A 15,759-nucleotide genomic window follows, 5' to 3' on the forward strand; every position below is an offset into this window, starting at 1 on the left:
AGCTTAGAAGTGGCTACTTTTGTTTATAGGTTGAGGAAACATTTGTGATTATGACATTTATGGTAATGCAAGTATTGTAGACAAATGTTTAGCTTAATACAAAATTAAAATACTGTATCTTTAATGACAAAACCACCCACGGATAAAAGTCAACTTATTTTATAATTCAGGAAAGGCATTTCTTTGATGAAATTTGAAACAAGTAAAACTAGGTGCGTGATTAACATGGTAGGACATTGCATGGGGGAAGTAAAAGACAAAAATAATAATAATAGTAACCATGTAACATTATTATATACCTAAGAGTAAAGCAACGCCAAGAACATTTCCAACATTTTAAATTTACAATGCATTGTGTTGCGGGCCTGTGTTTTTGGCCCCTTCCACCTTGTTGTGTCTTTCGTACTGGAGAAAAAATGCGCTGATAAGTGAGAAAATAGAGAGGGCCAGAAGAAAGGTGCTCATGTCTACATTCAAGATTTAAACTGGGCAAGAGAACGCCTGAACGTATCAATGATTATTACACGTGTTTGTCATTAAATACTAGCCGTAACAACTAGCACTATAATAAACAGGAATAAATAAAGTTGACAATGCTGTTAGGCCTACAACTTGATAATTTCGTTGCAGTAGTTAGTTCTCTGTACTGTTTGCTTTTGTCTGAGTCTATGCTAGAACTATATACCGGCAGAAATTAAGAAAAATATGTGTAACCTATCGTTGACAATACAGTGATTTCCCTGGCAAAAGATTTCAGTGTGTGTGTGTAGGTGAAGGGTTAGTCTAGTCTTATGGCAACCTCACCACGGCCGACTGTAGTAAGAAATCGTTTAAAAGTTTATTTGTTGTTGTTTTTTTAATTTCACACAAAGTTACACAAGGGCTATCTGCTCTAGCCGTTCCTACTTTAGACTAGAGGGAAGGCAGCTAGTCATCACTACCCACCGCCAACTCTTGAGCTATTCTTTTACCAACGAATGCCCGGCATGGCCAGGTGGATTAAGGTGTTCGACTCGTAATCTGAGGGTCGCGGGTTCGAATACCGGTCGCACCAAACATGCTCGCCCTTTCAGCCGTGGGGGCGTTATAATGTGACGGTCAATATTAATAATCATGAATACATGCAGTGGATATATATATATATATATATATATACTATTCTGAAAACTAAAATCTGAGATGATAAACTCTCAAAGACAACGATACTGATAGAATTATTATAATCTATTTAACACGATTATCAGTTTTTTAAATACTTCTTTCTTTGTAAGTTATGAAAATAACGCTTTTGATATTTCTACCAAATATATCTCTGTGTAGCTGCTAAACTACAGACTCACGATGTTACTCGTGGCCTGCAGAGCACAGATAGCCCTTAGTGAAGCTTGGTGCTTAACAAACAAAAATTAATAATAAATAGAAAATCGCGTTCTACACTTTCTGGATGTGAGTGCCTTATAAGAGTGACAAATCTATAATACTATTCAGACTGACAAGAGTAACCTATCTAATATTCAACTTGCGTGAGCATTTGCCATTGATAAGACTGCTGAATGAGTAGCCCACGAATTATTTGTGGATTGTGTTGACCAGCTGCCTTTCCTCTGCTCTATCACTTCAAAAGTTGGGATGACGTGCGAAGTTATACTTCGTGTAGCTTTCTCGAAATCCAACAGAGAAACGTCTTTAGAGATTGTTTATTACAACTTACCCGAAATCTACTCACTTTAGTGTTTTAGGGACTTTACCAAATATTGATGGTTGGGCATGGCCAGGTGATTAAGACACTCGACTCGTAATCCGAGGGTCACGGGTTTGAATCCCCGTCAACCAAACATGCTCGCTATTTTAGCCGTAGGAGAATTATAATGTGACGGTCAATCCCACTATTCGTTGGTAAAAGAGTAGCCCAAGAGCTAGCGGTGGGTGATGATGACCAGTAGCCTTCCCTCTAGTCTTAAACTGCAAAATTATGGACGGCTAGTGCAGATAGCCCTCGTGTAGCTTTGCGCGAAATAAAAAAAAAATGTTTTTATGTATACAGTTTTATGTGTTAGTTTCAATTAACATGATTGGTTATCATAGTTATAATAACATTTGGTATTATACTAGTCAGAATTTGCTAAGAATCACCATTTTCTTGTAATTGGTTTATTATATAACACTACTTTTTGAAATAATATTTTTCCAAGTGCTTTGTGTGACATGTCTCCTGCAATTATCAATTATGTTTCAAACTGTGTGGTCAGATATGACCGCCATTGGATAGCAGAAAGTGGGAAAAACCTGTTCTTGGAATTTTCAATGTATTGGAGGCACTTTATGGTTCTTTCATTAAACATTCGTAGATCATACCAAAACTTCCAAGGTATGTTTACCTTCACTGCTTCATCCAGTGCTTTTTGATGCTACGAAGGCACCATGTGAACATGTATGAGCTCTCAAGAGGAATAGGGGTGCTCCAAAAGAGGTAGTTTGCTACAGTAGGACTCGGGTAGTCTTTATAGCATGGATTTGCTTTCAAGAAGCAGGAATGGTGGACAGAAGACAGGGCGATAGTCGGCAAAGGGCATATTTCTACTGTTTCTATTATAGTTATAAATGACGACACTTAGGAAGATTATTTTGGATTAGTTTAGTATCTGAGCTTAGGACTGACCCAAGTCTTCTAAAATGATCGAAAATCGCGAAAATGTCCGATTGTTGACATTTAGTGTTCTGGGTCATCGTTCCTTGACAGTATATGTTTTGGTCAGTTTGCTGCATAGATTTGACCTCATTGACTTACAACTTTTGTTTGGTTTTAATATTTGTTTTATGGCAAAATCACGTTGGGTTATCTGTTATGTCCACTTGCGGAGAATCGAACCTGAGATTTTAGTGTTGCAAGTCCGTAGATTTACCGTTGACTCACCGGTGAACGGTTCCTATCATTAGCTTGATTTGGATAAGAAATTATTCTTCTGATTTACTTTGTTCTAAGTTATTAAAATGTCTTTTTTTAATACAGCTGTAACAGGTTAATCGTTGTAAAGTGCGTGTGTGTTGTATTTTCTTACAGCAAAGCCTCATCGGGCTATCTGCTGAGTCCACCGAGGGGAATCGAATAATCGTCCTAAACGTTACAGTACAATGTTTTATCAGTTACTTCAATATATAATACACTTTTCGAAATTGAACATGTATCTCGTATGACTGCATTCCAACCCAGAACTAAAGAAGCTAAACCCAAAGCTTTGAAACAATCTTATTAAAAGAGAAAAAAAGTAGGATTCATGTGAGTAAACGTTAAAAGTACTATTTTTTAAAGACGTAGTTTTGCTTGAAATTGTTTTTCTAAAAGAAAAAGAATAGAAAATCAAACGCGACCCATGTCCTCTTTATTAGTACAAAATATCATTAGAACTTACGAGTATTATCTTATTTCTACGTTTTGAAACTCCCTAACAAATGACGAAATCTTAAAATGGTTAATTTCATGTTTAAAGTAGTGAACACTTAATATGGTCTGGAAAATCACATTTGACAGTAACTGAGATATCAACTGTCATTCAAGAAGTAATGTGCATGTTTCATGTTGTTTAGATGTGTTAAATTACACGTCTTTTTCACTACAATTTGTACATACCATCCAACCCGAAATTATTATTACCTTCATTCTGTAATTAGACTTACTGTTTTGATTGTTGTCGTTTCGTAAAATTGTATAAATGTGTGTTACCTGTTGGTGGTGAGAGTGGAATATTTGACGAAAATGCAGAAAACCAGAGATGATCAGTGCTGAAAATTAAACGGACATAAAAATAATGATAATTTGTTATTGGTATATTTAATTTCGTTGTGGAAGGACTGTGAGTACATTAAAATAGACTGTATAAGGTCGTAGAACGTTACCAATATATACCACATAATAACTTCCATCTGTACAACAACACCGTGAACTCAATACATTTTGTTTTATGACGTCAGTCCGCGTATGTTTTGAACAGCCCTCGTGCTATTCTGATGTAGCCTTAAAAACATTATATTACAGTCTTACCTGTACTAGCATATAACGTTTAGTAAGTAGTTGTTTGCTGAATTTCACGCTAGGTTACTCGAAAGACTATTGGCTTGTTTGGTTTGTTTTGAATTTCGGGCAAAGTTACACGAGAGCTATCTACGTTAGCCGTCTCTCATTTAGCAGTGTAAGACTATAGGGAAGGCAGCTAGTCATCACCACCCACTGCCAACTCTTGGGCTACTCTTTTACCAACGAATAGTGGTATTGACCGTCACGTTATAACACCCACACGGCTTAAAGGGCGAATATGTTTGGTGTGACGGGGATTCGAACCTGTGACCCAAAAGTGCGGAACGTGATTTTTTTTGGTGTTTTTTTCGGTTGTAACGATGAACGAGCCATAAAACTTCGGATACATAATCCAGCACGAAGACCACTAAGTTACATTTGTTTTTGAGTCTGAGAAACCCACGACTTTTTCATTTGTTATAAAGCCCAATGGGTTTTAAACCCGTTTTTTAATGTTATAAGTCCTCATATTTACCACTGAGCTACTGTTTTTATTTATTGTTTAATGCAACCAAAGTACTGTTCACTTTCAACAAAACATACAAAACGGCTCGTTTGGGCTAGTTCGCTCTTTTATGTAAAGTGTTTTTCACATATAAATTTCTCAACAAGTGGGTTTCTCGTCATCACTGAAAAACGAAAGAAGTCCATTACTAATCAGTCTGTGTATATATATATATATATAATATAATATAACAGTCTAGATCATACGTTCGAATTCAGCTTTAGGTTTTGATATTTCATAAAAATATTAACAACTAAATTATTTTGGTTTGTTTGTTTCCAGTTAAGCTTACAGTCATAGAATGGGCTACCTGTACTGTGCCCACCACAGATATTGAAAACCGATTTCTAGTGTTGTAAATCCGCAGACACGCCGTTGTGCTACTACGGGCTATTATTATGGTAACTTTACATTTATTTAAGTGGGCAAAACCTAATTAGTATTAACGCTTCAATAAACTGGATTGATACGCGTTATTTCTCTTTCAATATCTATCCCAGGTTTGATTTATCGTAGTGGATAGAGCGTAGATAACCTACTTTGTGGTCTTACGGGGAGAAATTCTAATATTTATTATGACTATCGCAATTCAGTTTTGAAAATACTGTTATTGAAAACTTTTAATATTTGTGATTTCACTGCCTGATATAAGGTATATTAATATTCATTTTTAATACTATAATACTTAATATTATAACAGATGATACTTGAATTTTTAATACTTGGTATTTGATATTTTATTTACGTTATATTTAAGCTTGTTTATTTCTAAGCGCAAACGTACTCAATAAGCTATCTGTCCGATTTTTAGCGTTGAAAGCCACAAGACTTGGTGCTGAGGTACTTAAGATTGGTACTTTTAAAAATTTAAACTGAATATTTGGTATTTTAATGGTCCGACATGGCCAGATGGGTTAAGGCGTGCGACTCGTAATCTGAGGGTCGCGGGTTCGAATCCCCATCGCATCAAACATGCTCGCCCTTTCAGTCGTGGGGCGTTATAATGTGACGGTCAATCCCACTATTCGTTGGTAAAAGAGTAGTCCAGGAGTTGACGGTGGGTAGTGGTGACTAACTGCCTTCCCTCTAGTCTTACACTCCTAAATTAGGGACAGTTAGCGCAGATAGCCCTCATGTAGCTTTGCGCGAAATTCAAAAACAAATTTGGTTGTTTATTTCTAACTTTAATATTCCCCGCTGTGACAACAACGGTAAGTCTACGGATTTACAATGCCAGAATCAAGGGTTTGATTCTCCTCAGTGGACAGAACAGATAGCCCGATTTTGCTATTGTATATTTTTGTATAAGAAAAATAAACACATTTTTTATTTTATTAATTTCATATTCGAGGCTTTAAAACTCAGTAATTCATATTTCAATACTTATTTGAAAGTTTAATATCTTAATATTTGGTACCTTAACTCTCCCCCTTCTGTGGCGCAGCGGTATGTCTGCTGACTTACACTGCTAAAAACCGGGTTTCGATACCCGTGGTGGGCACAACACAGACAGCCGAGTGTGTAGCTTTGTGCTTAATTCCAAATAACCTTCATAATTTGATATTGTAATGCTTAATATTTGGTATTTTTATATCTTCTTATGTGATATTTTAATACTTAATAAATTTAAAACTTACTCAATTACAAAAGTCTATTTTGAATTTCGTGAAAAGCTACATGAGGACTATCTGCGTTAGCCATCCCTAATTTAGCAGTGTAAAACTAGAGGGAAGGCAGGTAGTCATCACCACCAATCGCCAACTTTTGGGTTACTCTTTTACCAACGAATAGTAGGATTGACCGTTAAGATTGGTGAGAGGGGGATTCAAACCCGCGATCCTCATACTGCGTGCCAAGCGCACTAACCACAGTTACAAAGGAAGGATCTTAATATAATGTTGTTCGTGTAATTCTTGTAAAAAGTGAACACTCTCAGTCCCAATGAAACAGAAAGAAAATATTGTTTACTTCAATTTTGTATAGGTCATGGTTCACATGGTTTAGTAGATATAACAATAAATATAGGGTATTGGATCACAGAGGGACAAGAAAAATCCCGAGAGTGGAAAGTGTATTTACAAAAAGTTTTGTTTTTTCTCAAACTCCTCAATATGAAAACCTCTAATGAAGCACCTTTCAGGTATTTCACGCATTAAGTTTACAAAAGAATGTAAAGAAAGCTTACACATTTTGTGCAGTGAACAACAATGTATATAATACTTTAGACAAAACAACAACATGTCATTTGACAGCATAATAAGTTTTTAATTGTTGTTCCCAAAAACACATTCGTGGTATTCCTGTACTTGTTCTCGTCAGACACTCGTGGCTGGAATCCACTAATTGGTTGATATATTATTCAACTTGATGGGTTTCCTTTAAGACACTTGACACTTAAGAAAAATTAATTCAATATTTATTCTAGCTTAGCCACAATATCTTTCCATCTAGCCATCTTTTACAATGTTAGTACCTCTTCCAGTGAGTCCCCCAACCGCCATCTTTCATCGTGCAGTTCGTATTTTTGGTTGCTAGATGCTTGTATCTTGTTGTTACCCGTAAGAAACTACACATTTTTGTGACTCGGTTCAAAGAGAAACCGCACAATAACACCATGATCTCTCAGTAATTGTTTTCCATTGGAAGTCGTATAACCGGAATTCCTGCTGCACGAACCACACGTGGCTGATGCCAGCTAAGTGACTTGGGACGACTATGCCAATCTTTCTCAACCGTGTATCGTTCTTCATCACTTTCGAATGGTTCTTCCTCTATGCTAAGCTGAGGAGAGAGTATTTTGCGGGACATCCTAGGACTCGTGTTACCCTGGTCCCTAGAGCGAGAGTAGTGGTGGTGAATACGAAAATGACCGTGTAAAAACCTTGATGACACATGGTAGTCTGTTTCATACACTGGGTCGTTTCGGGCGAACTCACGAAAGAGGGCGTCGCTTTTCTCGTCAATGCTGTAATCACGCATAAGAAGTCTGTCAAAATGCAGCCTGTTCGATCGGAAGAAACGACGAAATACTGACGATTTTTCTCGCACATCTTGTCGGCTGCCTGAAACTGACTGAGAGTCAGAGAATGAGTCGCTATGCCATTGCAAGGCGCCATCACTTAGTGTCTCTGGATCATGACGACTCTTTAAGTACTGTCTTCGTTTCTTAAAGGCACTCTTAGTCTTTTTCCGATCAGTTTGAATCCAAGTAGCAGAATCTTTATGGAAAGCAAACATGTGCTCTATGCTTGGTACAAGGTTTCGTTTTACTTGATCGTCTGATGCGGTTTCTAGAGGTTCTGTAGGTTTTTTTACCACACCAAACACACCTTCATCAGGAACAGAGCAAAGAACTGTAATCGTATCTTCGTCAATGGCAGGTTGGATTTGTTTCCGGCTTAGCTTGGGAGGCTTTCCGTTTCCGTCAACAGACAATGACTTATAGCCACTGTCCGCCTTCATCTGTTGCAACATGTGCGACTGCCCATCTCCTGTACTATCAGTGTTGTCTGTGGTTGTGGAATCTAAAGATGTGGTGTGTCCTTCTATTCTACTGACATCAGTAGAAGATTCCTCAGTCTCCATGCTATCCAAACTGTTTTCTGTACTTGTAGTCGCAGGTTGTGTAGGTTCTGATGCGTATCTTCTTTGGAGGCGTCTAGCGAATAGGTTTTTATAGTTGTGTCTTCTAGATTCGTATGAAGGAGGTTGCAGTAGGTTATTGGTTGTTTTAATATGATCTTCTACAACCGTGTCACAACTCTCATCAGTAAGGACAAAATCTACATTTGACTCAAACGATATAACCTGTGGAATAGCTGGATCCATATCTGGTGCTCTCTCAATGGTGTTTTGTGATTGTTCTTCTTGTAGATCAATATTATATTTTTTACAATTTTCATGATTATCTTGTAAAAATCCATTTTCGCTTTCTCTTGTACATTGCTTCTTTTCTTGAAGTTCCACTTTTTCTCTGGAATAAAACAACTCTTCTTCTTCTTTTCTGGTAACGTTTTTTCTTTCTGAAACAAAAATGCGCATTTTTCTTCATTTTCACTACAAACCTTTGAGCATTTCAAAAGCCTATCTTCTTTGTCGTACTCATCTAAACAACAAATATCTTTCAGGTCATCATCTCCACTGATTTGTAAGATGTCATGAAGTTCTTCTTCCTCTTCCAAAGTGGCCCGAAGTTCCCAGAGGTCTCTATACTGTTGACGTTCAAATTCGTAATCTTCTTCGACTAATTCTTCTTCATCCATTTCATTACTGTCAGGAGAGGAAATGACTATCGTGTCGTTTCGCACATCCTCTTTACTACCCGTGTCATTGTAACGAATCTTGTACATTTCTGAACTTTCCTGCTCTGGAGTAGAGATGTCCGAATGAATTAAAAACCCTTTACGATTTTCCTCTTGATACAGTTCCAGATTTCGTTCTAAAATTCCACGTTCAGTGCTGCAAGCTTCACGCAAAGGCGTTGGAACCTCTTTCCAGCCTTCCCCATCCAGTACAATCTCCAAGCTCGAGACTGACCCTTTTCGATTGTTTGGCTCCTTGCGTACTTGAAGGTACGAGGGGCCAATCTTTTCTGGCTCTACACCGTAAACGATGGGTTGTTGATAAAGCCCTGAGGTATTGTTATCTTTTTCAATATCTGCAGTAACAACTGTTCGTTGGCACGAATCGGTTATTCGTAAATATTCTTCACTATTTACAGTGTGAATGTTAGTCAAAAGAGTTTGTGAAGAAGCCTCTGTAGCGTTGACACCTTTGTCTGTTAGTTCGGGTGCTGTGACTGTTTTAGTGCTACTTGATTCTGGTGACGAATGGGGATGATCACATTGTAAAGATTCGTGTTCTTTCTTTGTTAAGGGTTCTTCACCTAGTGAACTTTCCTTGGTTACACGTACGTGTTGCCCTTCACGATGATGCACCATCACCGCAACATTAGTTGGACTGGTTCCTGCTAGGATTTCATTAGGACTGTGTTCTTTCAAACCATTAGATTCACTAGCTCCTGCTAGAATTTCATCAGGACTATGTGCATTCAAACCATTATATTCACTAGTTCCTGCTGTAGTTGCATCAGAGCTGTGTGCTTCCAAACCATTAGATGCACTAGTTTCATTAGATGGCAAACTTTCACAAAGAACTGAACCATCTGATCCAGTTAGTTGTTTTTGAAATGTGGTTTCAGCATCTTCATCGTCAGATATACATAGAGATGCTTGTCTTTGGATACCTCCTCCAGAAGATCTTCGAGAGACACTAGAAACAGGTGTACTTCCTTTTGGACCAGAGTAACTATGATAAACAAGAAATAAGTCTTTGTATAGAAAATCTTTTAAAATCCCCCTCTCCCAATTTTGAGTATTTTGGTCTTGTTTCTCTTTACATCTTTAAAACTCTAAGAACTAAAAACTCTATTTTAAGCCATTCAGAAATGCAAAATACAATTGCAGTAGAAAACCAAATACGTAGAAAAGGGTTTGTTGTTGTGCCTGATTATTTGTATAAAAGGCCATATATTACTTTTATTTATCATTTCTGCAATGCTGATTGAATGAAAGCAAAATTTATTAGTACTGAAAACACCATTAAATTAGGATATAATTAGTATTCTTACTTCATGATTATGAGATAATATTTCATATTTTTTAAAGGTTTATCTTATTCAAACGTATTATAAATACAAGTATGGGAAAGATTGGAATTAAGAAAAAACATTAACCTGAAATTTACTGGATTATGTGCCCGTAAAGTCGCTTGTCATGTTTTCTCTCTCTTTGCAAAAATCAGAAAATAATCACTTTCGTATTCAGTATCTATTCAATTATCACAAAGTTTAAAACGTATCATTTCGTTTCAACTACTAACTAGCGAATCGTTCTCGCATTCCATGTATAGTGTATTACATTTCAGTTGTGTTAAAACAGTCAAACCATGCGTGATATTTAACTTTTCAAACAGGGTAAAGTATCGTACTATAGATTAACTCTCGTTCAACGAGAACACTACATGATTGTACAGTAATTTGTATTTCAACAAGGTAATATACATTCATTTTTTTATAGCAGTAACGACCCTCGTTTTTAACCAGTTTAATCTCCATTGTTTATTCCTGCATGACACGTTACTGTGTTTATTAAACAAAGATAATTTATCGAATTACTTAGATTTGTTACATACAAGTATATCCAAAAGAACAAGTATTAATTGGTACTAAACATTGTGCTGCTGACAATAATATACATAACTATGGCAGCTTTGCGCAAGTATGGAATACAGTTCACGTGCACATGTGTATACACGTGAAAGTTTAACGGGGTCAGATTGTGGACTAATTTTAAATTGATAGGAGTCATTAAATATCTTAGTTCATATTTCTAAAACAAAATTGAAGCGTGAATTTCTGTTCAGTTCTGTTTCTGAAATAATAATATTATATATAATATATATTATATTATATATTAATATATTAATATTCTTAAAATTACTCATCGACATAAATACTATAATAAAGCAGAAAAGAACAATCCCCTAACTGTCGTCGTCCACATAGTGACGAGTGTATTATATAAAACAGTGTCCCCATACAATGAATACCTAGCCACAGAAGAAACCTAAATACACTTGAAAGGTATTACTAATCCATTTATGTCGCTTTTTTTCATCTCTGGGTACAGGGCAGATAGATTATTCGGCGTCCATTAAAAGTGGATTTTATCGGGGATCTCACGTTTCCCCCCTCCTCACATCAAATTTCCTGGTACTCTTGGATCCTCTAATCTTAACCATAGCATTGGATTTATAGATCCCAGCCACTAGATGAACCTGTTATAAGTCCGGTGTGACATAATTTGTTCGACTTGCTTCTTTTCTTCAACATCACAACATCAACGTCATCTTCACCACCGAACTTGGTCTTCTCCCTTCTTCTACATCCACCAAATTCCTCGGTTCAACAAACACCAACAATCGCTAAAATTATAATTATTAATCTCTAAATATTTTCAAGAACTTAAAATCTACGTCTGAACATCCTGGTTTAGGAAAGTGTAAAATCTTTCCTTTAAAAACTAAGTACATGCCACAATTTCGTGTTTTTTTCTTAGTCAGACAACACCGATGCAACAGTTAGCATGCTTGAGAATATTTGTTACTAGTGATTTTGTTATGTCACAAAGGGTAATTTTAAGGTAGTGTGGGCAAGATGCCAGACAACCATCCTACAAATAGAATAAACTCGATGATGCAACGGGAGGATCGAAGATATCGTGTATTTTTTATTCTTTTTAGATGTGATAAACGGTTTCTTCATGTTACTGGAATTCGAATGAAACCGCAAACGATGAGAAAATGCTTATCTTATCGTGGCGTCATATACAAACGAGTAGAGTGGTGTCACGCTCTGTTGTTGTTTTTTATCGGATATCAAAACCACAATTAGCGTTTATTTATCTTTTATAAAGGAGATTAATCTTTGTCTTGTTTTCCAGAGTAGCAATTTTTGAAGTAAGGAGACATCTATTGTAATAGACGTATGGGTAAGTATATTGGCGTGTGGTAACATCGCCTACTACGATAGACGTATAGATCTGTATAATGGCGTGTGGTAGTATCACCTACTGTATTAGACGTATAGATAAATGTGTTAAGATCTATGTGTTTTTGGGAATGTTGATATTCAAAATGCTACGCTGTACAAAAGCAATCTCATGGCAACATTTGTCAGGTCTTTTACCAGACCATTGGACCAGATTTTATTTTGATTGGCAGTAATGCTCATCGCTATATTGCGAATATTTTATCATAGGACACATCTATAAGAATGGATGAATTACTTGTCTTTCTATATGCATCAGCACGTCTGTAACCAATCTTCAGGGGGCTCATTGTACGCCTACTTCATCCACACTCTACACTGTTGATAAAGAAAGCGAAAAAGAAAATTTCAGAACTCAATTCAGAAATATACACAATATGCAGCAATGTTCCAGTCACGTTTGCAGTTCAGCTTTATAACTAATGTGTTAAAACTCCTTAAAAACCATATATATCCACGAACCTGCTCAGGTTCATCTGAAGGAGAGTGTATTAACGTATTTGTCATCAGTAAACATTTGCTTAACTTTATATTGTAGAATATTACGTTAACTTGCCTTTCAGTAGATGACTTAGGTCCAAAGCTTTCGAAGTCTTGAGTTTTGGTTTTCGAAATACCTGAAATGAACAACAGATTATAACATTGACTAAAAATTAATCTAAATGTATATATTTTCAAACCTACAGAAGTCTGAGACTTTTGTTAAATCGAAGAACCCTGAAATGAACAGTTTTTTTTTAATGTTATTGTCTAACGAAACAAAGTATAATTCATTTAAATGTTAAAAATTAACATACGACAGCTTACAGTAAAGTGTGTAAAATATACATAAAATCGGAAATAATGCAAATATTAAATATCGGTTTTCATTGAAAATTAGAAGGTAACCAGGTGTATATTTTACTAATTAAAATTTACAAGTTTCTTAAAAATGTATAATTTTAAGAATTTGTTTTCATCTTCCATTTAATTAATCGAAGGTTGAGCAAGGAAATTTGATTTATTATTAAAACACAAAATGTTTTAAGGAAATGTTAACAGAATAGCTTCAGTAAAACACTACCGCCATCTCCTCAGGAAAATTAACAATCCTGAAAACAAAAGGACAATCATGCCTTGAGTCTGTGGGTCTCTGAACTAACTTTTTAGCTTATGTGATGCTTTAGGTTAAAAAATCTTAATACATGTGCATGCAATCTAGAGAGAAATGTATTGTTTGTTACTTTAAGCATGCACATATTTATGATTTATCTTGGTTTATGAAATGTCCGCTTAAAAACTTTATTAATAAATCTTTTTTCCATGGAATTCGCGAGTGAAGTACTCAATGGAAATAGACTTTATATTTTTTTAAATTTTACTATATATAGATATATATGGGAAAAAAGACCCTCTCAATAAGAAGAAACACGAAGTAAATGACCAGTAAAGATAAACTATGTACATCATTATTATTAGTCTTATTGCAAGGTTTCATATACCATGGAAAAATAAATTCTCCTCATTGATTCTTAAACTTACGTCGATCTTCGTTTTGAAGGAAATAACTCTACTAGGTGAGACACATAAAATATAGATACCGCATTGTTTAGTCTTGTTTCTATAACTGATTCACAGGAAAGTATTTCTGTTATGATACTCAAGATTTATCTTTTCTCTGTAATGACTTAGGGGCGATGTCTTGTCTTAAAATAATTGAATCTGAAGAAACTTTAGTTACTTCAGTCAGTGTTATTACAAACTTGGTGAACTAGTTGATCTAACATTATAATCACCTGGCAACTGTGGTGACGCACACCTGAAAATAGGAAGCTGGTATTCTTCCAAAGTGTACTGTTCCTTGGGCTCCTTGCTATTGGCAGAAAAAAACAAAAAAACCAACAACAAACAATATATTTTATTAGCATGGACGTGCTTAATAAAAACTGAAAGAAATGTTGAAAAAATATGATTCGTAAACAAAACAATGAAGGTCAAAACTTGTCTGCTATTATGTAATTAACTTCTCAATTGCTACGTAGGTATCACACTATCCTGTTTCAATCTTAATTTTGGTATAAGTTCTTTAGTCAAGTTAGGTGACACAGTTTAGAATACCCGACAACACACTGTTCTGGATGTTTTAGCAAAGATACACAAAGACTATCTGTGTCAATCGTTTCTAAATTTAAATAAATAAACAAGAGGGAAGTCAGCTATAGAACAGAATATACGCCAATTTATGGGGTGTTCTAACTGAATAACAATATTTGACTGTCACTTTTATAACTTCAGAAGTGGGGAGCTCAAGTTTCTTTCTTATATATTTTTGCAGCAACAGGATGTAAAACATGACCTTGGGATTCAGTCTGTTTGGCAACAGGATGTAAAACATGACCTTGGGATTCAGTCTGCTCGGCAACAGAATGTAAAACATGACTTTGGGATTCAGTCTGCTCGCTACCAGACCTAACTTCATCGGTATGCTCCAAGAATTATATAGCGTTTCTAAATAACACGTTACATACCAACAAATTATTTAACATAAATTTTCCAAGTAAGAAAGTACAAACATTGTGACGACACCTCAGCTCTTAAAAATGTAGCTTCAACTGCTTTTCTCTGCTATAGCGTTACCCTGGTTTCGTTCAGGATATACTTCAACATTAAAAATAATAGTTTCACCTAGTTTTTATCTCATGCAATTACCATGATAACATTAAAATGAAAGCGAACTTTAGAAAAAATATATAGAACAAGTTAATGTATTGCGTTCATTTGCGCATATACATATATATGTCTAATATTGGATATTCACTAATTCATTCTAAGCCTTATTATAATGTAAAAAGAGATTACAAAATTACCCCCAATATCTTATAAATAACAACATTGGCTAATTTATAAAACTGGCAAGTCGACTTGTAAAATCTACGATAAACACAACTGTAAAAGAAAACAAAACCAAAAGATGTGCTCATTTCCCTGTTATTACATTAAGACATCAGTCAGAAAGCGAGTAATGCCATGGTCTAATGGAAATGTTAACTGAAATAACTATTAATTATTTTTAGTTTATAATTATATCAACCCAATTTTCGGAAGATGTTAAGCATTCAACTAAAAATAATTAATAGTTATCTAAAGCAAATTTTGACCCTGGTAGTCCAGTTCATTGAATTAGAAAAAAATGTAGCGATTTTCCTGAAATCACCACCTAGGATGATTCAAGGTAATTTCATTTTTCCCATTTTAGTGGTGTTCTAATTCATGGCTTCTTACATGTTCATCGACAATGTAACTAGTGCAGAGTTCTAGAATATGTAACTATAGTAACTAAAAATTTGGAGCGTAGAGTCTGCAGTTTTCGTACTTGCGGGGTTCCAGAGTGTATATTTATGCTCCAAATTCCAGGAACGTCGTATATCACCAATAAACTCTCTCGTCGCCTGTTGTAACAGTGTGTGTCAGTCAGTGTATGGTAACAGTTTTGTGGATAAATTATTTTCTCTCTCTCTCTCTCTCTATATATATATATATATTGCCTATTTGGTGTTAAAATAGTAATTGCTGAATTACATATCTTAGGTATCG

General features: G+C 35.5%; 1 pseudogene across 1 annotated transcript in view; it reads right to left on the reverse strand.

Annotated features, from left to right (window-relative positions):
• Positions 1-6,519: 6,519 nt before the first annotated feature.
• LOC143223457 (uncharacterized) overlaps positions 6,520-15,759 on the reverse strand; it is a 75,123-nt pseudogene continuing 65,883 nt past the window's right edge. The window contains exons 4-6 of the transcript XR_013012920.1: positions 13,962-14,038; positions 12,743-12,803; positions 6,520-9,884 (exon numbers count right to left, since the gene is read on the reverse strand). The product of XR_013012920.1 is annotated as an uncharacterized LOC143223457 (transcript). The remainder of the gene's footprint in view (positions 9,885-12,742; positions 12,804-13,961; positions 14,039-15,759) is intronic.

The sequence above is a fragment of the Tachypleus tridentatus genome, chromosome 8 (genome assembly GCF_004210375.1).
Source record: "Tachypleus tridentatus isolate NWPU-2018 chromosome 8, ASM421037v1, whole genome shotgun sequence".
Lineage (NCBI taxonomy): Eukaryota > Metazoa > Arthropoda > Merostomata > Xiphosura > Limulidae > Tachypleus > Tachypleus tridentatus.